Genomic DNA, 26451 nt, shown 5'->3' on the forward strand with positions numbered 1-26451 from the left:
AACTGCTGGTGCCAGTTATTGCTTTTTGAAAGAAAAAAAAAAAAAAAAAAAGCAAAAGCAAAAAAATCTTTTAATACTTAGCTGACAGCTTTATCCAAAAGGGGGGAGAAAACCCTGGCCTTTCAAAGCCACCCGATATATCTGTAACAACCTCTTTACTGAGTTCATGTATCTTCTTTATTGTTCTTCATAAACAGGCTATTGGATCTCTCTAGCCTGCAATGTGAAAAATGAAAGAATTTCCTCCCATCCATGCCTCTCTTATCTCATAATTGTTTTGTTCTGAGGTAGGGGAGACCCATATAAATGTCTCTGCTATTTTATATGTCCTCTCCAAGCCCATTCATGCTTTTCTCCAGGGCTTTTGACTCCTGTTCTGTTTCTGCCTGAACCTCTATCTGCTTACTGTTCTCCACATCAAACCCCACGAAAGTGTTTGAGATTTCATTTCAGAGGGTGATGTAAGAGAGGTAAGAGTCAAAGGCATTTGAAAAGCCACTTTCCAGCGTGTCTGTGCTGCATAGGTTGGAGGGAGAGACGCAGCTTACCTGACATCACAGAGAACATCCTGGTTCAGGTCTGCGACGTCCACTTCTCTTCCCTGTTCTTTCCAGAGGGCTGTGCAGCTGTGCGTTCTGCTCCGGCTGCTGCAGCTTCAGCGGCTCCTCCGTCTCTCTGAGCTCCAGTCTCATCATTGTCCCCAAGAAGCTGAGGTCTGCCCACGACAAGAACAGCCCTTGTCAGGGACAGGCAGGTCTGAGAGCCTGTGGAATGGCTTGTTGGGGAGGAGGCAAAATTCTTCCATGTGGTTAATTGTCCTATAAATGTAGGAGATGCACACTCCAGGAAAAGGTCATGGAAAGGAGTCTGGAGGGGGGAAAAACTGCTCACTAAACCTCAATTCCTTGATGATATGCATCAGAGTGAGCATCTCAGACTTGAGTACTGAAGCAGTTCCATGCAATGAAAAAAACCATGAACACTCATTAGTTAGGCTTGGCTGTGATACTGCTGTGTAACAAATAATCCCCAAATCTCAGTGGCTTACAACAGACATTTCTTTCTTTTCACTCTCGGGTCCGCAGGTTGGCTGAACTCAGCTAGGCTTGGGTTAGGTCTGCTCCATGTATCTCTCCATCGTGGAACTGTGACTCACACAGGGTATACATATATCATGGTGAAGGCAGGAGCACCAGAGGACAAGCTCAAACATTTGAAGCCTGGGCACACCCCCACTTCTGTGCACTGCTTACATGGCCATGCTGGAAGTGAGTGAGGCAAATAAGCATACACCATCCTGAGGAGGAAGAGAGAGGGGATATTGAGTGAATATTTGTTCAACAACAATCCTCTCTACCACACACACACACACACACACACACACACACACACACACAGAGACTTACAAGGTCAGAGAGAACTGCTTTTCAGGGAGGCAACAGTCCTGCAAAATAGGAATTGCCTGCTCTTCCTACCTGCCCCTGGCTGTTTGCAGCAGTTCAACAAAGACATTTTTGGATCTGGGACTGAAAGCGACTTTAAATGTCATCTAGCCCTACATCTTCACCACAAGAAGTTTCTAGTAACAGCTCCAGTGACAAGGAGATCACTTTCTTCAAGGCAACCCACTCCAAGCACACAAAATGAGTCTCCTTCTCCAGTATAGCAATGCCTCAGATGTCAGTGGCCAGCTCTTAGGTACCCCCTAAGCCTTCTGTTCTCCAAGTGAAAGGCCATGGGTGTTTTTCCCTCAAAGCCCATGGTTTTGAGTCACAATTTCCTCCAGGCACGTGCTATGTGTTAATGCACTCCTAATGTTGGGAACCAGAGCTCCAGAACCACAACATTTGTATAAGCAGAGCAAGGCGATCCTCTCCCCCATTCTGAGCCAGCATCCACCAGACAGGAACCATTCATATGTCTTCCTCAGGTTGAGCTTAAAGTCATCTCAAGTCCAAACAGTCTTACGTGTGTTGCTAAACCATTCATCAGTCAACCAATTATGGAGTGCTTAGGATACAGCCTGCATCCTGCGAGGTGCTGGGGACACTGTGGTCAACAAGGTTGATGTACGTAGTTCTGGCTCTCATGGAGGCTACTTGGAGAGACAGATAAGAAATGAGTAAAGAGACCAAAAAATAAGAAAATGGAAATACAAACTATGAAGATAAAGAATAGATAATGGGAGGAGGGAAAAAGGAGAGCTGTATGAGATACGGTGGCCAGGGAAGGCCCCTCCAAAGAGGTGAATCCTGAAGCCCGGGGAGAAGGCCAACAGGAAGAGGGCAGGGAGGAGCCCTGGAAGCCGACTGGGCAGGATGCGGCCCTGCAGGATGAAGGATGGAGATGTGAAGGTAGGCCAGGTGGCCAGGCCTGGTGAGTGGGGAAGGGGGACACAAGGAGCAGGCAGAGGGTCAGCAGGTCTGGTTGGCCATGAAGGGAGCAGAGTTTATTCTGAGCACAGTAGGAAGACACTGATGTGCTCTAAGCAGCAGAGGGCATGACGTGACGTGGATCTTGAGCAGCACCCCTGGCATTCCGAGTGTGTGCATCCAAGTGTGTACCTCCGAGTGTGTGCATCTGAGTGTGTGCATCCGTGCACGTGGATCCGTGCAGTCCTTGGTGGAGAGAAGGCCCAGCTGGAGAACTTGATGTCTGTCCCAAATGAGTTTCTCTTTGTAAATTTAGGCCCCTTGGTCCAGCCTGTCGGCCAACAGCCAACTTTTCCTTGCAGCTCTGTGCCACCAACACAGGCCAGACCAGGAGGAAGTGTGACTCTAACGGGTGAACAGCAGAGCCCTCGGGCACATCAACTGAGATAGAAAAAGTATAAAACTCTGACAGAAGAACTTTAAAAGCAGAGCCTTCAGCAGCCATGATTTTCAGGAACAAATGGTTCATCTTCCTAAACACCCAGCCCAATGTTGAGGAACAGATCCTGGGTGATGAGCAACAGGGGTATAAAACTGCACTCTTGGGAAACAGAAATGCAAAGCACTGTCCTAACCAGATGAGCTGGAGCCTGCCTGCAATCAGCCAGAAACCCCTGGAGTCTTGTCTGACTGGGAGGAAGAGGTCTCTGTGCCCTGCTTCTGCCAGACTCACCAACATGTCTGTGTGACCCCTGCTTGGTGGGCTGGTGCTCTGCCCAATGGGGTAGCACTGCTTCCACCTTCTCCACCAGCCATCCCCGTGGGTCACTGCACGGGTCTGGACCATGCGGATAGGATGGGCAGAGACCAGAGGACTAGTGAGGAAGTAGGGGGCCCTTCGAGCACAGCAAAGTGGGCAAGGACACTTAAGAATCTGACCCGGGGGGATAAAGGAGAAGCTGTCAGCATAGATGAGGCAGGCAGTGGAGATGCCGTGGACAATTAGAGGCTTAGAGTTACCTGGGACTCTTTCCTGAGCCCATGTGCAGGAAGGCTCTTAGATATGCAGGAGACACCTGCTGATTTGCTAGGAGCCAAGGAAGGCCAGGCAAGGCTCACCTGACCAAAAAAAAAAAAAAAAAAAAAAAATAGAGACAGAAATAGAGATATTTAGATACATATGGGTATATAGATATCTATAGATACAGATGTATAGATAGATAGAGATATTGATACAGATGTATCTTCCCCAGAACGCATCTTGTTTTCAGTGAGTGACCTCTCCCAAGGAGCCAGGAGCTCTGGAAAAGGAAGTAATGACTGAGACCCACACCTGGAGGCGGGCACAGCTTTTGTGGGTGGGGACAGAGATAAAGAGAGCGCCATGCAACTGAAGGATGCTACATCTCACCCCTGGCTTTTCTCTGCTTCCTCCCCCGCCCAGCCTCAGGGGTACACTGTCCTTTGTCCCATCGTATCCTTCTTCCTTACTTCAGCCTCCTGGTCTTGTCTGAGTAACACAAAGACTTCAAGGGTCAAACCCAAACTATCGAGAAGGAGGTGTTTCAAACTTCTTATCCTCATGACATTTTTCAGAGAGAAAACAGGTTTTAAATCAATACGTACAGTATAATCCTATCTTTAAAAATATATTATTTATTACTATAAGGGGCAGAGTATTTATATGTGCATATAAACAGAGGGGAAAAAAGGCTGACAGGACACAGAGGATTTTTAGGGCAGTGAAACTCTGTATGATACTGTAAGGGGGGGTACATGTCATTATACGTGTTTCCAAATCCACAGAACGTACAACACCAAGAGTGAACCCTAATGTGAGCCATGGGCTTTGGGTGATAATGATGCGTCAGTGTAGGTTCATCAGCTGTAACGAATGTCCCCTCTGGCGATCATGGCGGAGGCTGTGCAGGTGGCAGGGCAGGAAGTATGTGGGAACCCTCCATACCTTCCTCGCAACTTAGCAGTGAACCTAAATTCACATCAGGTTTTTTTCTTTAGAAATATAATCTTTATATTTTAAAAACTTTAGCAGATATTTATCAGACAGATCACAGTCTTCTGAGTTCATTCATTCCCTTGGATATTTATGGGGACCTTCTGTGTTAGACACTTTACCAGAATTGAGCATCAGAATTTAATTAAAATGATTTACTTTTCTTTCTTCATTCTCTCTCTTTCTTCTTGCTTATCTCTCTTTTCTCATTTTGCAAGTCAACATGTAATGATAATGAACCAAAGAAAAAGAGTTTCAGAGCAGGCCTCCTCCTTTCCCAGCTCTCACACCCCAGGCTAGGCATCCTGGTGGAGAAGCTTCAGACTTCTGCTGTAGTGTTTGGACGTGAAGTTCCTGCTCTGCTCTTGGCCCTGGAATCCCCTCAGAGCTCAGAGGAAGCCCTACCCGGCCTCCCCAGTCCCCCAGGAATCCCCAGGGCTGGGATTTGGGCAGCTGTGCAGAGCCCTGTCATCTCACCGAGGTAATATGACTCTCAGTTCATGCAGCACTGGAGAGGGGGCAAAGGAGACAAATGGAATTTCTGCTCAGTGAGTTGATGATAATAATAAATAAGGCCTTTTCTCCAAAGACTTGAAATCTGTTGGCTCATTTCAATGCACAAAATTATTCATTTAAAAACTCCTCCCCACAGACTTGAAGTAGGTGGGGGATTAGTAATCATTAACCCCATTTTGCAGATGGAGAAACCAGGACCCAGCAGGAGCTGGAGCTCATAACCACTGGCAAAGCAGGTGTCCTGACTCCCCGGCCAGTGCCCTATTTGGAGAGGGTGCAGTCACAGCCTCAAGCTGGCACTGGAAGCACAGGCCCAGAAGGTCATGGCTGTATCCTCAAGAGTCTATGCTGAATTCTCCACCTATTCCTCTGTTTCCCTCCTCTGACTCTGAGCTCCCAGAGGACCCGAAAACCATTTCTTCCTCTTTCTCTGTCCTCCCAAGACTGAGCAGACTGAGGGCAGGGTCCAGACACTCCCTCTGCTTCCCTCACGCTGAATGTGCTCAGGACAGGGCTCCCCAAAGGCCCCCGATGCTTGGTGATCAATGATGCATGGATCGGCTGAACCGTGGCGGAATGACTTCCCTGGTCCAGGCTCTTATATTTGCCAGGAGAATACTGCCTGGGAGGCAGAGGCAATCATGTGGCTCCGAGCAGGGAGAGGACATCCTTCTCCTGCTCTGCCTTTGCCTGTCAGAGCTTCCAGCCTCGGGTAACCATGGTAATCACCAGCATTAACCACGGCAGTGACAGGAGCCTCAGCAAGCCAGCTCTGACCTGCTCCCACTGCAGATGGTGTCCTGGCTTCCTGCAGCACATCGGTCCCCAGTTCATACCCCTGCTGCCTGTACCCAGGGGCTGCAAAGGATGGTCTGTCTACCAGACCCAGGAGTCAACGCTGGAGGGAGAAAACGGCCCTAAGCCTCCTGCACCATCAGCAGGACCTGGGTCAGAAGAGGTCGAGGATGTGGCCCAAGATCTTAGTGGCCATGATGGTGGTGCCCAAGGACCAGGGCTTATTTCCTGCACTCCCTGTCCTGTCCCAGCCCTGTCTTCAAAGATGGCAGCCATCAGCTGTCACCACAGGAGGCCAGCCTGACCTGAACCTATGGGTGCCCCTCAGGGCAGGAATTTGGGGCATCCTTGACTTAAGGGCCATGCCAAAAAAGCCGCAGCTGAGCCATTCTTGCGAAATTTGGGTGCTGCCCCTCTGACCCTCCCCACCGTGCCCATCAGCTCCACTGGCTCCACGTCCGAGACATCGGGAGACAGCTTACCATGTCCCCAGGTCTTCATACCAGCTACATGTCCTACCAGCCCGGCCTCACTTCTTCCTAAGCCCTGCTCCCCACCTCCCCCTCCTATGAAGCATTAAACTTTTTTCCAGGTGGCACGGAGCTGAGGCACTGCCCAGAACCCAGGGGCCTGTCCTTTGCAGCTCTGAGGGCCAGTCCAGATTGCCCACGGGGGACAAACAGAGGCCTTTTCCCAGGTCCTAGGGTGCGAGGAGCAAAGGACAGCTTCTGTGAGCTACCAGAATCCCTGCTGCAGCCGCCCCAGGATTTGCAACAGGCTTGTGGCCGCATCCGGGACTGAAGGGCTCTGCAAATTCCTGACAAACAACACTAAGGATGGTTGAGCCCAGCTGCTCCTGAGAAATGTTTAAATGGGAAAGGGCAAAAGAATGAACCGCCCTCCCACCTCCCCCCCACCCCCCCAAGCCCTGGCTGCCGCCCAGCCTGCCGCCCAGCCTGGCTTCAGCCGGGAGCCCAGCGCCGGTGACGGAGAACGACGCGGCGCTCCCTCTAGCGGCGAAGCTCCCGCACAGCGCCTCGCGTCTGCCGGCGACCCTTCCCGCGTGCAGACGCTCCCCGGGGACCGCGCTCCTGTCCTCGTCTCCCGAGTGCAAGCGGTGAACCGGTCAGCTCTGAGGAGCAGGGCGGCCTCACCTGGGCCAGAGGGAGGTCCGTGCCACAGCGGAGGAGCCCCTCCGGCCTCGAGCCGCTCCCAGCCGGGAGTTCGCAGCAGATCCCCTGACCCGGGGTGAGGCCGCCAAGCTGCCCTCTGCCTGGGTGAGGCCAGTAACGGACCAGGAAAGCTGCGTGGCCTGCCCCAAACTGAGACCTCTACAAGGTCTCCGGGCTGCTTTGCCAAGCCAAGCAGCACTGACGGCTGAAGCAAGAAGCTTCGCAGGACCACCTGCCCCACCCCTACCCCCCCCATCGCCCCCCCCCCATCGCCAGCAGCCCGCTCCCAGCCCCTACCCCGCTAAGCTACCACAGTTGGGTCACGTGCCCCACCCACCCCTTGGGGACGCACTCTCTTATTCATCTCTGTATCCTCAGCACCACGCACAGTAACTGTCTGTTGAATTCATGTACGAATGAAGAAATAGAACAGCATTTGCTGTGACAAAAGATGTTCCTCTACACAAAGACGATCTGTTTTGCCAGAATCCACAGGAGACTCGATCTGTGCCGAGGAAGTTACGTTCAGTCTTGACTGTGCTCATCCTCTCCACACCTCCTCTTCACCCTGCTCTGCTCCTTGAGGAGGAAGGCCCTGTCTACTTTATCTCTGGGTGGGGGTCTCCAGAAGAATGCAGAGAAAAGACTTAAGTGAAGAAGGGAGGGAGGAAGGGATGAAGAGAGAAGGGAGAGAGAGATGGAGGACTTATTATTCATGTCCAATCAAAGCTGGCTTTTGATTCACACCCACTCTGATTGGCCTGTCCAGTCATGACATCATCAGAGAGCCAGGGGTGCTCTTACTCTAATTTAATTAATCAATGTTAGTAGCTTTATTGAAGTATAATTCACATACCATACAATTCACCCACTTAAAGTGCAATTCCATGACTTTTGCTCTATTCAATGAGCTGTACATCCATCACCACCACCATTTGCATGACCCCAAATAGAAACTCCACACCCATTCACAGTCACTCCACATCCCCTCCCAATCCCCCAGCCCTAGGCAACCACCAGTCTACCTTCTGTCACCATGGATTTGCCCATTCTGGACAGTTCATGTAAATGGAATCATACAATTTGTGGTCTTTAGTGACTGGCTTCTTTCATGTAGCATAGTGTTCTCAAGGACCATCGATGTTGTAGCATGTGTCAGAACTTCATTTCTTTTGATTGCCTAATAATAGTCCATGGTATGGATATATACATTTTGTTTATCCATTTATCAGTTGATGGACAGTTGGGTTGTTTACACATTGGGCTCTTACAAATAATATTATTTTTCTAGTAATAAAAACCAAAACCGTTTGATGTTCCCCCTGCCTCCGAAGAGGATATGAGGTAGTTTACCCTAAAAATGGCAAAGCTACAATCAAATCCAAGGCTATTCGCATATTACTGTTTAATTTTGAACTTCCTCCGTGTCTCAGACAGGGTGCTAGGGACTTTCACAAAACATTATCTGTTTTTGACAGAAAATTTTGAGCTAATTTTTGCATGACAATTGAGTCTCAATTTACCCGTAAGCTTCTTAACAGCCAAGGCAAAAAGGGAAGTATAAGGAAATGTACATTATATTGCTGTCCCACTGGTATCACTGTTGGATTGGAAACAGCTCCCTCATTCACTCTTCTCCTAGAGTGAGGAGAGCAGAGCTGCTCTTTGGTTCTCCATCAAGCATAGAGCCTTATTCCGCCCTGCTCATTATTCCATGCTCATTAGCCATGTACTCAGTCAACCACTGACATCACCAATACCATTAACTGTTTTGCCCAGCACTTTCATACCCGTGATCTCTTTTAACCCAGTGGGGTAATGCCTGAGCTGTATTACTAGCCCTATGCTGCAGGTCTTCAGTGTTTCTTCAACAAATGTTTGTTACAAGTCAAATACTATGAGTCCAGGTGAACAAGATAGAAACAGCATTGCCCTCCCAGAACTCACGGCCCAGAGAGGAAACCAGACACTAAACAAGTAGACAACTAAGTAATCCCCAAAGCCAAAGTGCTGGGAATAAAACCAGGAGCGAGTAGTGATGGAAAATATCAAAGTGCGTGGAGAACATACTCCCAGGAGCGGTCAGGAGAGTCCTCCCTAAAGACGGGGTTTTCAGCTGCAACCCTAAGAAGGAGCCAGCCATGTGGTCAGAGGGAGATTGTTCCCTGAAGAGGGAATGGCATGAGCAGGGGCTCTGGGGAGCAAAAGAGCCTGGTGTGATCCAGGAACAGGAGGAAGCCACTGTGGCTGGAACGTAGGGACAGGCAAGAGGCACCAGACAGGGCTGCACGGACACCCAGGGGCAGATCGGGAAGGGCCTTACAAACCAACATAAGGAGTTCGGTTTTTATTTTCAGTGCAGTTGGATTCAGTGAAAAGTTTTGGAAAGGAGAGCGATGGGATCCAATTTAAGTTTTGAAAAGACTGCTGTGCGGAGGATGAACTGCAGAGCCAGAGAAGAGGCAGGGAACCCTGTTGGGAGGCTCTCGTAGGGTCCAGGAGGGGATGCCTGTCACGGGCAAGGCGCTGAGAGTCATGCTGCAGAGAAGACATAAAGAAGAGGGATACATCACAGGTGGCTCCTAGGTTTTGGTTTGTGGAACTAGGTAAAGGATAGTGTGCCATCTACTGAGGTGGAAAAGAGTGGAGAAGAAATAGGTTAGGAGAAATATCAAGGGGCTCTGTTAGAGACGCAGTTGGTTTAAGATGCTTGTGTAACGCCCACCTGGAGAGGTCAAGCTGTCAACTGGATAGGAGCCTGGAGCTCTGAGCCGAGGCTTTTCTAGAGATGCAAATTAGGGACTGTCAGAGTAGAGGTGGCATTTCAAGGCATGGGTATGGATGAGATCACCTGGGGAGATCTCTGAAGCTTTTGAAGCTTTTCTCTATATCTGCCTCCCAGGTGCCAAAACAATAAGTCAATTCTGTCAGTTCAGAAAGGGAAAAAAACTCACAGATGATTCTGGCCATTTGGTCCCACGTAAATAAAAGTTTGATTGAGCAACTTTTCTTGCAGTCAATCACAGGTTTGATCTGCGTGTGCGCAGATACACAAACCGCGCCTATCCCCCTGGCCACGTGAGGACAAAGGAGACTGGGGCAGCTGGCCAGACTCAGGACAGCAAGTGCGCTCGCCCCCAAAACGGGAAAACAGGCTCCTATCAAGCAGTTAGACTGCACGTCGATAGGTCACTGCTGCTGCAGAAATGTTACAGCACAGCCATTACTGACCAGCAACAAGACTGGGATAATACTCCAAGGGCTTAAAACAAGAAACGGAAACTCTGTGTGTCCACAATCAGGCACAAAGGGGAGGGAAGAAGCCCAGCCAGTTTTGACCATCCATATACCGCCCCCGCCCACGCACACTCATCTTCACCATCATCATCAACACTCTGCTGATAGAAGAGGCGTTGTTTTGTCCAGTAAAAATCTACAGAAAAATTCCCAAGTTTTATTTTTCTGAAAAATCAGCCTTTAATTAAAAAAAAGTTGCGCTGGGCCCGTTGAGAAACACTGGTGTATTTCTGAGACACAATCACATCGTTTTCATGATTTTATAGGAAGAGCTGGGTGAAAATAAAAGGCTTCTCAAGAATCCCATTCCAGAGGCAAAGACAACTCCAACTTTTGCTGTTGATGAATGGAGGGTGACTCAGCCTCTTCTGCCGGCCCCGGGGGCCCCAGCCATGGGGGAAGCGTAGGCGGCAGACACAGTCTAAGTTAGGGAAGGAGGAATTAGCATGGATTTGCTCAAATGTAGCTTTGTCCAATCATTTCTGAATGATAAGGGTGATTCAGATATAAATGAACTAGTGTCAGGAGGAAAAGAAAGATGTCATCAATCACCCAGTCATCAGTTATCAATCGTGACGATGGGTCAAGACCCAAGGTGGATGATGCCAGAACGGAGGAGAGGAAAACCCAGCCCTAGTCTCAGAAAAACCAAAGACAACAGCATGTGCAAAGTTCACAGCAAAGCCGGTCTGCATGGACCAAAGGCCAAATAAGGCGGAACTCAACCTTGCAGGAGCTCATAGGGAGACAGCACGGTGCAGGGGCAGTGCAGGCAAGCACAGAGGAGAGGAGACCTCAAGCTGGGAGGGTCCCAGAGGATTCAGAGGACAGAGGGTGTGCAGGGAAAGGGTTCAAGCACAGCTCCAAAGCTGGAAGGGAGGATGTGTCTGGGGGGCAGCAGGGAGACCAGTGTAGGTAGAATGCAGAGGGCAAGGGTGGGGACCCAGCAGGCAGAGCAGTGGGTGAGCTCCAGGAGGAGCTCTGTCTTCAGGCAAGATTTCACCTGACCTGAGCTGTGTAGGTACATCTGCCTCCTGTGACCCCACCTGAAACCCTGCAACAGGTCCACTGAACTCTGTCCTGACTCCACATTCACTGCAAACACATAGCTAAACACACTGGCTAAACATTGTAATGCAATTTATCAGAACGCATGCCTTGCCCTCCTTTGCCAAGCTTTCAACCATATAGATACGTGGGGAGAAAGAGAGAGCAGGTTAACAAATCATGCAGTTCTACCCCAAAATAAAGCACAAGCACCCCTCTCCCCGCTCCAGTTCCCCAGGTTAACTGATTCTCAGGAAGCCGTGGCATTTATTGCCCACTGCTCATCTTTATTTTAAAAGATCATAAGCGGTGCACAAATTGCAGGGTGAAGACCACCTCTGGCTCTAACTGTTTAGTGAAAGGTTAGTCCCCGAATTAACAAAAGCATGTTTGTTATGTTATTTTATTTAAAAACATATCTGAAGGGTGAACCTTCTGGATTCCTGGTTTGAGTGCATGTAAAGAGAGACTCAGAAATCAAGATAGTAAACCTTATCCACTTGCCAAAATTCGATTCAGAGTAATTACCAGCCCAATTCTTGGCAAAGAATTCTGTTTTAAGTAGGCTGGGCCCATAAGAAAAGCTGAGGGTGGGAAAGTGTCTGCAGGTCGCTCACACGGAGGCTGCATGAAGAGAGGAAAGGGCCTGGCCGGGCAGGGCTGGGCTGTAGGGACTTGATCCAAAGTAGGTGACTGAATTACAAGGTCCAAGGGGCTCGGCAATCCACGGCAATATTGATGTTAAAACGTGCTGTGATTTTTTTGGAAATGACTCCCAGTGTAATTTCATGGGTCCAGGTTCTTTTGTTTTCCCTGCATCCCTTCTGCCAGGCTAGACAATACAGTTTGTTGCCCAGTGAAGGTGGAAAAAAGCTTCAAAGAAGGTCATAGAGCAGAGAGGCAGGGTGTGACATAAAGATGCTCCCAATGACCTGAAAACTGAAGTAGAACATCCTTCATTGCTAGTGGAGGAGCCCACAGAGAGACGAAAAGTACAGGGAAGAGGTCACTGGCTCCCTCTAACTGTTGAAATCTCTGGAGGCAGAAGAGAAATTGGTAGGGCCGCCAGACAGGTTTGCAGGGAAATCCCAGCACGCGCAGCTTACTTCTGACTTCCCAGGGCACGTCTCAGGAAATCAGAGTGCCTGCAGAAAAACCATCTCTTAGGCACCGCAGTACAGGGTGGGAAATTAGAAAGCAGCTGAGGAGTGGTCCAGCTGGCCCAAGGTGGCACCCCTTCCTCGTCTCCTGCTGTCCTAGGAGTGTTGCATCAGGACCCGAGAAGCTCCCTCCCACCAAGCCCCAGAGTCGACTGCCACGTTCTGCCCGTGCCAAAAACGTAGACCATGAGCCCCCGCCCCCAGCAGCGGATGCCTCAGTGGTGGAGCTGGTGAGGCCAGAGGTCACCCCAGGGACAAGTGGGCAAGCAGGTCAGCCGGAGGACTGTGCAGGGACCAGGCAAGCCCATCAAAGCAGGAGACATGAAGATGTCCTGAATGAGGCATCCTCCTAGAAAAGTTGGCAGGAGGAGGAAGGGAAAAAGAGCCCACTTGAGGGGAGTCACAGACCTGAAGGAGAACATGTATTTTAATTGATTTATTTACTGGGGCAGGGGGAGGGGCACTCTTTCAACGAGAAGAAATAATGCTATCTTCCTTGTCAAGGTTAAAGACTGCTTTTGGTGGTGGTGGTGGTGATATTTGTGTTTTTATTATTGCTGTCTTTCCTGCCATCAGCAAGAAAGCAAGCTGAAACTAGTTCTGGAAAAAAAATTTTAAAGCTCCTTTTCCTGCACATACTAATACTTGCCAGTTACATTTCAGCCCCTTCACCACCTTCAGTGTCTAAAGGGCCTGTCACGCATGGACGCATGAGGCAGCAGGAATCTCGGGACTGTGGTATTTGGCAAAGTCCAATCAGGGGCAGCAACTTTGTCCCAGTGGGGGCCCAGCTGTGTTGAAGGAGGACTCTATCCACAGCTACAAACACAAGGACAGAGCCCAGCCTTTCTCAGAGTGGCCTGCAAGGGCCAGAAAGGATGTCCAGCATGAGCCAAGCATTCAGCTCAAGGAGAAATGAAGCTCCAGGCAGGACAACTCGGACCGACTCCAGCTTATGGTCTGGAGAGACTTACTAAAGTTTCCCTGGGGAAATAGCAACTCAGGGGGTCATCCTAGATTGGACATTCAGAGCAAGAATAACTGCAGCACCCACCCACCCACTGTGATAGTGCCCACCCACCTGCGGGCTAGACTCCTAGGGAAACAAAGGCTGCTAATTCCCCAGAGATGCCAGCCCTCGGTGCTCTCCCACTTCCCAATCTCCCACAGACACACCAAGATGAGATAATGGATTCAAAAGCACATCGTCAACTGCAAAGTGCTGTACAAAAGCTGGCATAATTATTAATATTAGCGGTGGATTTTTCTTTTCTTTTCGAGAGAGAGAGAGATGCCAGCATTTGTGCGTTCATAAATCATAAAACGCTTCCCGCCTGAGCCTTCTTCCCTTGTCTCTCTTTGGCTTGTGAACTTCCCAGTCCTAATAAATGAGTCCTTTTGATGGAGAGGTTGTTCGTTATAGTGGACGAGGAGTTCATGGCTGTCCCAGTGCCGGGGCCGTGGGAAGGCTTTGTCAACACCTGCCTGTACTGAAGAGAACTGGAAGAGGTGCCACCCTCGGGCTGATGTGAAAAAGATGGGTGAGCAGCAGTGACCACAGCAAGCACTTAAGGAGACTGCATCTCATCATTTACATGTAAACCTCATCCCTGGAGGCCTGTCAGTTTTCCAGAGGGCAGGGCCTGTTTATTCTGCATCTCTCAAACCCAACAGTGTCCATGCCAAGGCTGCAGGCTTGCTGGGTGAAGGAGTGCTCGCCTGATGAGCTAGTGATCTGCTCAACTGATGATACGCTCATCAAAATCCGTAAATCAATGCCTGAGCCCAAAGCCCAGATCTTGCAGGGGAGGTGCTAGACTAAGGGGCAGGAGGCATGAGTTCTGGTTCTTAGGGGCCACGGTTTCACGTGTGACTTTGGAAAAGTCCCCTCCCTTCTTTGGACTTCAGTTTCTTCATCTGTAAATTTAGGAAAGTGGGGTTAAAATTTTTTTGAGTGTGTGAACCCACATTCCGTGACCCCATCTATGCCTCTGCTCTCCTGGGCAGCGCAAACAAAACAGAACCAGACAAAATAATCATCAACAATTTAGCACAAAGAGCAGCCCTATTCTTAATGAGATTCCAGAGGTTAAGACTGGTTTTTATTAGATTTTGCAATTATTTAATGCTATGAGAATGTTGTTTGTAGAATGATTAAAAATTGTGAGTAAAATGTAAGTAAGTGATTCATTTAAATCTGAATCTAAAGATGATAGAGCCACAAGGAGGACTGAGAGCAAGGTCAAGCAGGGGAGCCAAGAAGGCAGCAAGAAAATGGGCCCAGAGCTGCAGGGACCCACCATGAGACTTGCCACGTGCAGCCTAGAGGATGAGAACAAAGAACAAGTAACAAATCCAGGCCCTTTGAACTCTGACTACCGCCGACACCTGTGCACCTCTAACTGGTGTGGCATCTAAATTTTCAAAAGCTTGCAACACAATTAATTTTGAAATCATATTCAGCATAGCTTAGTTTTGAATCTTTGATGATTTGAAATGTCCTGCCTCAAATTTAAATCATTGTGGCACATGCAGATTTACACACACACACACACACACACACACACACATCCCTCTCTTTCCCCCTCTAGAAACCACTGGAAGTTTCAGTCTTGATGATGAGGAGAAATTACAAAAGCACTGGAATTGACCAAGACTCTGCCACGAGAAGCCATAGCACAATGTCTGGAACACGACGGGTATTCCATTCAACAAACATTAGGGGTGATATGATGGTGACAAAGAAGAAGATGATGACGATGCTCGTGATGACAACAATGACAGGAAACGCACAGGGAGACCCAGCCTGGACCAGAAGTCAGTGAGCCCCTCCCGGAGGCAGTGACATCTTGGCCAAGCAGAGCGGAAAGAAGGGACCTACTTCTGCTTGTACGCAGACCAGTGCGGCTCTGCATTGGCTGCCAGCAGAAATCGCCAAGGACGTAATTCCAACCTTGTGACTCGGTGCTCCTCCCAGCAACTGTCTCCATCCAAGCTTCGGACTTCACCCCTTCTCGTCGCATTTCTATCCCCACCTCACCTTTCTGACCTGACTCTCACCAGTGCCGAATGTGTGCTCCCCAGAAGCTGCTTTTAAAAATAAACCTTTGATGTTTGTTTCCTGGGTGCCTGTCTCTTTCTCTAATAGCAACTCATTTAATCACAGACAATCCTATGAAGTTAGTAGCACAGCATCCTCACTGAACACGTAAAGTGGTTGTGAACCGAATAACTGAGTGCTCTTTTAAAGAGGAGGAAACGGAGGTGTAGGGAGTCCCTGGCCCGCATCATAGAGCCTAGAGTTGAGGTCTGAGCCCAATTCTGTCCACCTCCTAAGTCTGCACATTACAATAGGGTCTCATTCTCAACACACTCTGTTCTAAGGATTTCAGGCTGTCTTGCCTACAAAGCTGTGAGCGCTGCAAGGCCAGAGACATTGCCCGTTTTGTTCACTGCTGTGTCCCTGAGCACAGTCCTAGGCTAGGGTACTGAGTAGTGTCTCACTAAATATTTATTGAAGAAATGAATGAATGAATTCTGTCTACCTTAGGAGGTTATCAAGGAAATGGAGGTGAATGTGTTTCGGTGGCACTTAAATTAGATACACATGAAAGAAAAAGATGCTTGAGGTACAGTTTTTAGCAACTCAATTAGTTGGAATCTAAACAGGAAAGCCGCAAGCCCTCCTAGTATTCACACACAGGGGATTTAATAACACGTATTGGTATTCCACGTGAGAAAAGAGGCTGAGAAGACAACAGTGAATGGTAAAGGACCCTAGAGATGAATGCAGCGGAAACTATGGCCAGTCTTCAGCTGGAGGGATAAAGAAAAGCCACAGAGCTACTGAGCTGGGAGCTGGGGCCACCCAGTAGATGCTGAAAACCACAGTGAGCCCTTCCATGAGGAGCTGGGGCCATGGAACTTGCAGCTTCCGCCAAGGGCTTAATCAACCCCAGGCAAAGAGAAAAGGAGGGAAACATGCCAGCTTCTCCCTTCTTCTTGCCCTCAGTTCTCCTCCAGGGCTTCTCACTGGCCAGACCCAGCCAGGAGCCTGCTCACAGGGGAGCCTGGAAGAGCAGCCAGCATCACTGTCCCATGAGCTGAGCAGGGGAAGGGAGGAAACAGGCTCAGGTACAGCTCAGGGACTGATTCCAAAGTGAAGATTCTTAAACTATTACTAGGCAAAGGAGGGGTCAGTCTTTTTCAGACATTTCTTACAATACTGCGTATTCAGAAAAAACAGGAGGGGGACATTTTGAACAAGCTTGAGAGGAAACCACCTGTAGATCTGAAATTCCTGTCTGAGATGGTTGAATGATGCAGCGCTGGGGGGCCGGGGTGCAGCGTAAGATTTGTCTCTCATTCTGTCATTCATACTGGAGTGCAGCTCCCTGGGAGGCCCACTGCCCAGGGCACCTGCCCGTCCAGGAACATAGCCCCAGCCCGGTCCATTCAGCCCCCGTGTCCCAGAGAGAACTGGCCTCACCGTCATGAGACTGGCTAAGGGAGTAAGTTCTGTGGTCCAAGGGACGACCCATCTCTCAGAGCTGTCGGAGTGTCTGATTGTTCCACCAAGGATTCCCCAAACCAAGGCACGGAAGACAGACTGACCATCAGAGCCGAAGGACCCTGTGAGCTTGCCTGGTCCCATCCCACTCCCCACGCCTACTTTGTATTCCAAATGAAGAAGCTGAGGACCGTGGTTGAAAGAGGCTTGGCCATGGTCATATGGCAACATAACAGCAGACTCAGAGACTCAGAACATCAGCTCAGGTCAGGGTTCCCAGAGGGGTGGGAAGAGGGTGGCTATAAAGTAAAGATGGAAAACTTTATTTATTTATATAGAGAATCAGCATTATGGTAAACTGAGTGATCTGATTGAGAATGATCACGCTTAGCACATTAATCTCAATTTCAAAATACTTAAAAAATAGTAATTATAAACTATATTAAACAGAACTTAATAATTTATTATCAATGGTGTTGAAGATGCCAAAAGACCTTGCCAGCCCTCAGTTGGGGATGCCTCAAAGTAATGCAGGAGATAGAGTTAAATGTGCAATGGCCTCAGGACATGTGCTGGAAACCACTTTTAAAAATAAATATCTGGAGATGTTGGCTTCTGTTTTTGACAGAGTAGCTTGTATCGGGTTAACCATCCTGCTGAGAGCAACTACAAAAACTAAATACATTGCAGAAAACAGCTGTCTGGAGTCATAGGAGAGTAACAAAAGCAGCCAGGACTTTAGGGGCCAAGATTCTGGAGAAAAGGGAAATGCAGTGAGTAAACCCTAAATGTCCCTCATGTTTTCCCTTCAGGGCATTTGCCAGTTCTCAAAGGGCATCATCAAGACAGAGAAGAAATGTAAGTCTAGAACCACAGCAGCCTTGCTGGTCTGAGAAGACAAAATTGGAATTCAAAGCTACCAAGGAAGCCAGAACATAGGGAACCCTTATCCTGGAGAAAGGTCCCATATAGAAATAAGCCAGGCACTCCACATTTGAATTCCCCTCAAGGAATTTTCTCAGGCATAAGCTTTCCATGTGATAGGCAAGAAACTAAGCAGTAAACAGCTTCTAAAAGGCTGGGAAACCCATCAGAGTTTCAGCAATCTCAAAGTGTTAGAAAGAAAAAATACTGACATTTGGGGCCCACCAAGGAGGAGAGGTTTTGGTAAATAACCTAGATTTTCATTGAGACAGCTAAAGGATTATACACCAAGAGAAAAGACAAGCCAGACAGAGACTAGCCCTCACAAAGCCCAAAATCCAGCCTTAAAATATCTCAATTTCTGACAGGATCAAGGTGATTTGCCCACTCTTTAATTTGCCCACTCTTTAACTAGGGAAAAGAGATCCTCTCTAAGGGAAGGTAGCATCATCCAGAGCCTTGACAAATTTTCCTTTACAATATCCAGTATTTAATCAAAAATTATCCAGCATTCCAAGAGACAGGAAATAAAGCCAAGTTAAAAAAAAAAAAGCTAAAGACTTTAGAAAGATACAAGATACTGTAATTATCAAAGACTTTATCAACCTAGTATTAATATGTTCAAACAAACACATGAAAAGATAGAAAACTGCAATCTATTTTAAAAGAAACAAATAGAAATTCTAGAATCGAAAAATATGATAACAAAAATTAAGGATTCAATAAATAGGTGATAGATAGGTTTAATAGCAGATTAGACACAGCAGAAAAGAGAATTAGTAAATTAGAAAATAACCAAATAACCAAATAATAGCTCCCATTCAAGGAGCTCTAACAAAATCAAACACATAAAAACAAAGAAACCAACACAAAGGCACATCATAGTAAAGCTTCAAAAAGCAAAAGACAAAAAGAAAAATCGTAAAATAGCCAGAGGAGGAAAATGGATACGTTAGGAGCAACAGTAAGACCTACTCAATGCAAACAACAGAAGCCAGAAGACAGTGGAATGACAAAGCTAAAATGCTGAGAGAAGAGGGAAAATTGTTAGTCTAAAACTCTTAGTCTATTCAGTAGAAATACCCTTTAAAATTAAGACAAAAATGTCAAGCAAATAAAAATTAAGAAAATGTATTGTCAACAGATACACACTCTAAAAGAAATACTAAAGGAAGTTTTTCAGACAAAATGATCCCAGTTGGAAGAATAGTAATGCAGAATACAATAGAGGGCACCAGAAATGGTAAATTTAAGAGCAAATAAAAATGAGTATTGGCTATTTAAAACAGTGAAAATGATGATGTCTTCTGGGATTTCAAATGCATGCAGAAGTAAAATACATGATCGAAATAGCATAAAAGGAAGAAGAAAGTTGGGTAAATGGAATTAAAGTGTTGTAAGGTCCATTTATTGTCCACGAATGAGTAAAATTATTAAAAAGTAGATTCTGTAAAGGCATATGGTAAATCTCTAACAGAGCTTGGCAAACTATCACGCATGTCCAGATCTGTTCCACAGCCCATTCTGTACAGCTTAGGAGCTAAGAATGGTTTTGCATTCTTAAAGAATAGTTGAAGAAGAAAGAAAAGAAGGGGGAGGAGAAGGAAAAGGAGGAAGAAGAGGGGAAGGGGGAGGAGGTGGGAGAGGGGAGTCAGAGACTGTAAGTGCCCCTCAACACCTAAAATATTTACTATCTGACCTTTTACAGAAAAAGGATGCCAACTCCTGCCCTAGGGTAACACTAAACAAATAATAAAAGAATTTATAGCTAAAATCTAATAGAGGGAGGAAACAGAATAACAAAAAGCACTTTATTAAAATAAAGAAGAAGAGGAAAAGAGAACAAAAATCAGGTAGATCTAATATAAAACAAATAATATGATGATAGAATTAACACCAAAAAATCAGGAATTTGTTAAATGTAAGCTGACTCAATAATCCAATCAAAATTAAAACATTGTCAGACTGGAAAAACAATACAAGACCCAATTATATGTTGCTTACAACAGACAGACACATAAAGGGTATAAAACATAAAAGAGTATAAAACAATGTGCCCTGAAGACACTAACGAAAAAAATATTGGCTTAGCCATATTGATATCAAACAAAGCAAGACTTAAGGCAAGAAGTATTCCCAGAGATAAAGTGGAACATCTCACAATGGCAAAAATTCAATTCAGTAGGAATATTTAATAATCTGAAACTTGTATGCCCCCAAAACCAAAACCTAAAATATGCAAAGCAAAAACTGACAGAACTAAAAGGAAAAACAAATAGATCCAGTATTATAGTTGAATATTTCAAATACATCTTTCAGCAACTAATAGAGCAATCAGAAAATAAATCGGTAAAGATAAAGAAGATTTGAACAACATAATAAACAAAATTGACCTTGTTGGCATATACGGAACACTGAACCTAACAACAGCAAGATTACATTATTTTCAAGCGTTCAGGGGACATTTGACAAAATAAACCGTACTCTGAGTCACACGGCAGATTTCAATAAAGTGCAAGGGGTTGAAATTAAACAGAGTATGTCCTCTTACTAGAGCTGAAAAATCCTAGAAATCAATATGAAATACTTTAAAAATCCTCAAATGTTTGAAAATTACTAAGTAACACTTCTAAATAACCCGTGATTCAGAAAACAAATCAGAACTTAGAAATCTGCATGGGAATTAGAAAATATTCTCAATTGAATAATAATGAAAAGCCAACATGTTAAAAACTTGTAGCACAGAGCTTAAACTAGACTTAAGGGAAAAATGTATAGCTTTAAATGTATATTTTAGAAAAAAAAAAAAGAATAACAGAAAATCAGTGATCTAATGACTATCTCAAGGAGTTAGAAAAGAACATCATATTTAAGGCAAAGGAAATAAATAATAAAAATATAAGAAAAAATAAAATAGAATAGAGAAATAACAACTAAGCCAAAAACTGGTTCTTTGAAAAGACTACTAAAATTTACAAATCCCTATAAAGATTGCTCAAGAAAAAAAGAAGGAACAAACTACTAATCTCAATGATTTTCTTTTTTAAAAAAATGTGTCATCACTGGAATTCATACAAACATCAAAGGGGCAATGAGAAGATGTTATGACAATAAATTTGACAATTTAGATTAATTAGATTAATAATGCTTTTTTAAAAAATCACAAGCTGAAAATATTGACACAGGAAGAATTAGAAAGTCTTAATTATCCTATCTACTAAAGCTGAACACTGCTTTCTCATGATCTGGCAATTCTACTCCAATAGAAATGCCTACCTAGGTGCACAGAAATATGTGTAAGGAATGTTTATAAAGACACTATTCCAAACAGTTAAAAACTAGAAGCTACCCAAGTGTCCATCAATAGTAGGAAAGGTGACCATATCATGGTAGTCATACAATGGAATACTATATACAACAATGTAAAAGCTGAACTCCTGCTACAGGCAACAATATGGATGAATTTCACAGACACTAATGTTGTGTGAAAAAAGTCATATACAAAACAAATCCATACTGTGTGATTCAATTCATGTGGCATCAAAGACAGATGTCGATTACTTTGTGGAGGTAATGACTGGGAGGGGTGTACCAGGAGGCCTTGGAAGTGTGGGCAATGTTCTCTACCCTGGTCAGAGTATGCTCGCTATGTAAAAATTTATCAGGATTCTTGAGATTGTGCACTTCACTGAATGTACGATAACTTAATTTTTTTAACTTACAAATAAATACTAAATAAGTCTCTGATGCAAGTTTGTTCCTGGGCAGCTGTCTCTTTCTCATAAATAGTAGACAGCAATACAATATTTAACCCCTTTATACTCTTACAAATAGAACTTGAGAGCATTTTACGGGCTTCCAACCTAGGATCATGCTTTTCCTATACTTTTTTGGGGAAAAATGATTCCCCTTCTGCTTGGGAATAAACAGTTCTCTGTATCTGGTGGATCTACAGCATAAGGAGGATGGAATGTGAGATGAGAAGGAAGGGGCTTTGATTCCACCAATAAGCCCTATCAGAGGGACCTGCCCACATAAGCAATGGCGTACCTAACAGAGGAGCCAGCAACACTTTCTGAACTTTCTATTGGCTGTTCCCAAATGGGGATTTGCAAGGGAAACCATTGGAGCATCCATTATTCAGCACACTCTTCACCCTTGAAGGGTTGGATACTGAATGGTGCCTTTGTTGCCAGAGAGTGGCCACTTTTGCAAAGGGGTGGGATTCCCTAGATGAGTCCTTCCACAAATCAGGGAGTTCTGGAGAAGAAAGAAAATTCGACTGGAAACAAATTAAAAAGGTAAAGCTGTTTCTGCCATGGTAACTAAGGTCTGCCCATACCTAGATTTATTTCGTTGACTGAAGTGGTTGTGTGGGTATAAGTGATTTTTGAAGAGCAAATTAAAAAGACTTTTTATAAGTCCCAGTAGACAACAACATAGTATTAGCTAACGGCAGCTGCCGTCTCTAAAATAATTACTTTTATAATAATCTGCTTATTAATGAAGTGATCTGCAAAATGGATAATGATTTCTTAAGATTTAAAGCACAGGGATTCTTCCTTCCACTTCATTTTGCTTTTTTTGCAAAAGTATACTGTGAAGTAACTCAAAATTTGCTGACAGATTTTACATACAATAATTTCAGAAATGCATGTTCAAGAAGTATGTATTAACCCATATTTCTTGTATTGTGCCCTTAAATTATTCCCTCTGGTGAGAGAAATGTTCTAAAATTGGTTGTGGGGATGCTTGCACATCTCTGTAAATTTACTAAAATTGCACAGTTAACATGGGTGAATGTTTCGGTCTGTGAATTATAACTCAATAAAGCTGTTTTGGGAAAAAAAGGGAAAAAATAAAATCAATTGAACATTTAAAAAATAATTTTCTCTGTTTCCCCAATCTTGTCACTGAAATGCTGAGTGTTGAGAAGGGAGTGTTCCAGGGAAAGGTGGCAACTACACAAAAGTGAGATGCAAAAATGGGGAAAAGAAGATCCAAGAGTCCTAGCAGACCACAAACTGAACAATGGACACAAGTTAGCAGTGGAATGTTATTTTTAAGAAATCAAGCCCCCTATTAGGAAACGTTCTAAAGGCAGCACGTCTCATGCCTTAACACCAGAGTTCTGGCAGGAGAACAGACCCTGGGTACTCCCAAACCCAGCGCTTCCTCACTTGCTGCTCCTGCTACTTCCTTTTATCTTCATTAGTTACCACCTTGTTTAGTCCTTATGTTGTCTAGTAAAGGTTAGTATCCTGGACTCTGACCTCTCCAAGGGCAGGAATTACGTTGTATTTTCCTTGTACCCAGAGTCAGTGAAAACCCCAGTGCCTAGCACAAAATAGGTGCTTAGTAAGGGCAGTTCCTATCTTTTTAGCTGAGTACCTGACATAAACAAAGTGTTCAAAATGTTTCCTTCCCTTCTAGACTCTCAGGTACTCAATCAATACCAACCTTATAACATAGGCTTGATGAAAGCTGCCATGGCATTTTCATGCCATGGCATGCCGTGTGAACCATCTAGAAACCACCTGCCAGGAGGGTGAGCTGGGTCCCAACAAGTGAACAGGAACTGAACCCAGTGGACCCAAGGCCCTTCCCCTCCTCTCCCACCATCCAGCCACCGCTCAACGTCACAGTCGGATCACAGCCTCTACCCCGCTTCCTGCACCCTCTGGAATCTCTTGCTGGCAAAGACGGCCTGGCGTCATCAGTGATCATCCCCCCAACATTTGCCTCAGGCCTCTCTCTAGCCAAGCTGTGCTCAACCCACATCCAGCTCAGTTTTGACCCAGAGCCCAGCCTTGCACAGCAAAGCACAATGAGAACTGGCGGCAGACAGATGGTGGGCAAGGCTGACACACTGTGGTTCCAAATGGTCAAGGTGCCGCACGCTGGAAGGATGGCCAGAGAAAAGACGTGCATGTTCAGCGGCATGCCCATTGTCCCAGAGCAGCAGCGAGTGGCAGAGCCAGGACTAGAGCCCAGGGCCCTTGACTTTGGACCCAGTCTCCACCATGAGTTGGTCATGTGACCTTGAGCACAGCTCTGAGCCTCAGGGTTCCCATCTGTAAAATGGGGCATTGGCTTTCTCCCTCAGCTTTGCAGACGCTGGAAGAAATGTTCCAGCCCAGGGGGACAGGAGACTCCTCCACTGCCTACCTCAGCAGGTCCTGAGCTCTAGTTTCAGGGGAAGTGGGCTTCAACCAGATGCCACCACTTTTATATCTGCCCTGGGGCCTAAATGCCATTGTCATCATTCTGCTCCTGTTGCCTCACTGAATCACTATGTTTTTAGCCTGCATTTCTGGGATCTTTTTACACTCTACCTGACAACTCTGTTACTTTGGGTTAAAAACAAACTTTTACAGCTGTGTAGCCTTTAGTCTACAAATATTGTCAGATCTGAATTCAGAAAATAACACTGTTCCAAACTCCTGTTGCTGAGAAGGCCCAAGGTGACAAAATCCAGGAGGGGCAAAAGCTGTGCGCTAAAGATGCTAAGGAGATATAGCAGGGGAGGCCACTTAAATTTCATAGGTAGACAGAAATGTCTGACTTACGTAACATTTCAGAAAAACAAGCTGCAATAATGTCACCGCTAAATTAACACCATTAAAGAAAAGCAATTATTAGTGCTTAGAATTATGGGCTCTGAGAATAATAAAAACATGCACAGTATAGTGTCAGAGTGGTGAGATTCCCAGCTCTTAGAGTCAGAACCCAGTTTGAATTCCAGCCTCACTGTTTTCACAGAGGTGTAGTGTGTTACTTAACTGTTCCACAGCTCCAATTCTCCATTTGTTAAGTGGAAATAATGTCCAACTCTTCAAGACAATGAGGGATCAAATTAAATGAGATAATATATAAATGGCTTGTAGTAGACAGAATAACAACCCTCCCAAAAATGTCATCATCCTAGTCCCCAAAACCTGTGAATATGGTACCTTATATGGCAAAAGGAACTTTGCAGATGTGATTAAACTAAGTACCTTGAGATGGGGAGATGAATCTAGATGGGCAAACCCAATATAATCAAAAGAGCCCTTCTGAGACGGAAGTAACAGGATCAGGGTTGGAGCAGATACGATAACAGAAGCAGAGAGAAAGAGAGAAGACAGACAGATTTAAGATGCTACATTGCTAACCTTGAAGACAGAGGAAGGGGCCAAAAGCCAAGGAATGCAGGCAGCCTCTTGAAGCTGGAAAAGGCAAGGAAAGGATCTTCCCCTAGAGCTTCCAGAAGGAACATAGCCTTACAGACACCTTGATTTTGGACTTCTGACCCCTGGAACTGTAAGATAATACGTTTGTATTGATTTATGCCACGAATTTTGTAGTTATTTGTTACAGCAGCAAAAGAAACAAAAGACAACAACAAAACAACAACAACAACAAAAACTAGTACAGGATTTTGGAGGCCACTTTAGCACTGTGCCTGTCACATGTTAAGTTATCACTAAATAGTAGCCAGTAATAGTAGCTACTAATATTTGGAGGGACTCTAATGGTTTCTTTGTGGCCAAACACTCAAGGGATGCCTTCATCCCTTCCTTTAAGTCCCAACAAGGGACTTTCTCTCTCCACCTGCTCATGTCCATTGACAGGTGCTCCTGTCTCTGAGCAGCCTGTTGTTTGGAGCAGCTGTGAGATGGCTGGAGGGGGTTCATTCTCATGTGGACCTGAAATCTTCCCATCTGGCCTTTGAAGTCTGCCTGGGTCCCTCTGCTCCTGAGACCCCTTCAGATAACTGCATACAGGTCTCAGCTAACCCCAGAGGCTTCACAGCTAACCTCTGAGTCCGTACAGGGCTTTGGGCAGCTGAACAACATCTTTGGTGCCTCTCAAACTGCAGCTGCTGCCTCTTAGCCCTGGACTTGTGCAGGGGACTGTTTGGACCCACATGCTCAATCCTATCATTTGTCTGTTTCATCTCATATCATTACATTTAGCTTAATATTTGAGCCTATTCTTCAGGCCTTGTTATGCCAACCAATGTATTCCCTACACATCATCTCAAAATTTCAGGATTAACTAAGTCATTTATGTCTGCATCACTAATAAAAACATCAGATGGAACCATGGCTGTGGCCTTTCACTAGAAATGTACTTTCATACTGACAGTGATTAGCATCTTTGGGTATGTATTACCCAAATACTAGTCTGCAGTTGAAATTATCTTGCACACAAATTTATCATGAGATTCCTTGACAAATACCAATCTGAGGTATGCTTTGCGTCTACCATAGCTAACACAATTCCCTGACATAATAATCTAGCAAGCCTATCACAAAACTGGGAATACAGTTTCCTGGTTGTGGCTTGCTCTTAAAGAAGCCACACAGGCCTTTAGAGAATTCTCCATTTTTCATATGCTCACAAATCAGCCTTAAATAATCAACTTAATGAGGGTGAATAGAATATTCCCATTTTTGAAGTCTACATAATCTTTTCTCCTCTTTACTAATAAAAGCTATATTTTCCCATCTCTAGCGTTCCATTTTCTTTCCCACTCTCCATGTTCCTCAAAGATTATCAGCAGAGGCTCTACAGCTCCGGTGGTGAGTTCTCTCTACTCCCTGGGATGTAATTTGTCCTGGCCAAGAGACTTGAGCTCATTTACAGCAGGTTGGTGCTT

At 45.6% G+C, this 26451-nt stretch overlaps 1 long non-coding RNA gene across 1 annotated transcript in view; it reads right to left on the reverse strand.

Annotated features, from left to right (window-relative positions):
• LOC137777946 (uncharacterized) overlaps positions 1-26451 on the reverse strand; it is a 137355-nt gene that overhangs the window by 101287 nt on the left and 9617 nt on the right. The window contains exon 2 of the long non-coding RNA XR_011076684.1: positions 549-1297. This is a non-coding gene — a long non-coding RNA (uncharacterized lncRNA). The remainder of the gene's footprint in view (positions 1-548; positions 1298-26451) is intronic.

This window comes from Eschrichtius robustus, chromosome 15 (genome assembly GCF_028021215.1).
Source record: "Eschrichtius robustus isolate mEscRob2 chromosome 15, mEscRob2.pri, whole genome shotgun sequence".
In the NCBI taxonomy this organism is placed as follows: Eukaryota; Metazoa; Chordata; class Mammalia; order Artiodactyla; family Eschrichtiidae; genus Eschrichtius; species Eschrichtius robustus.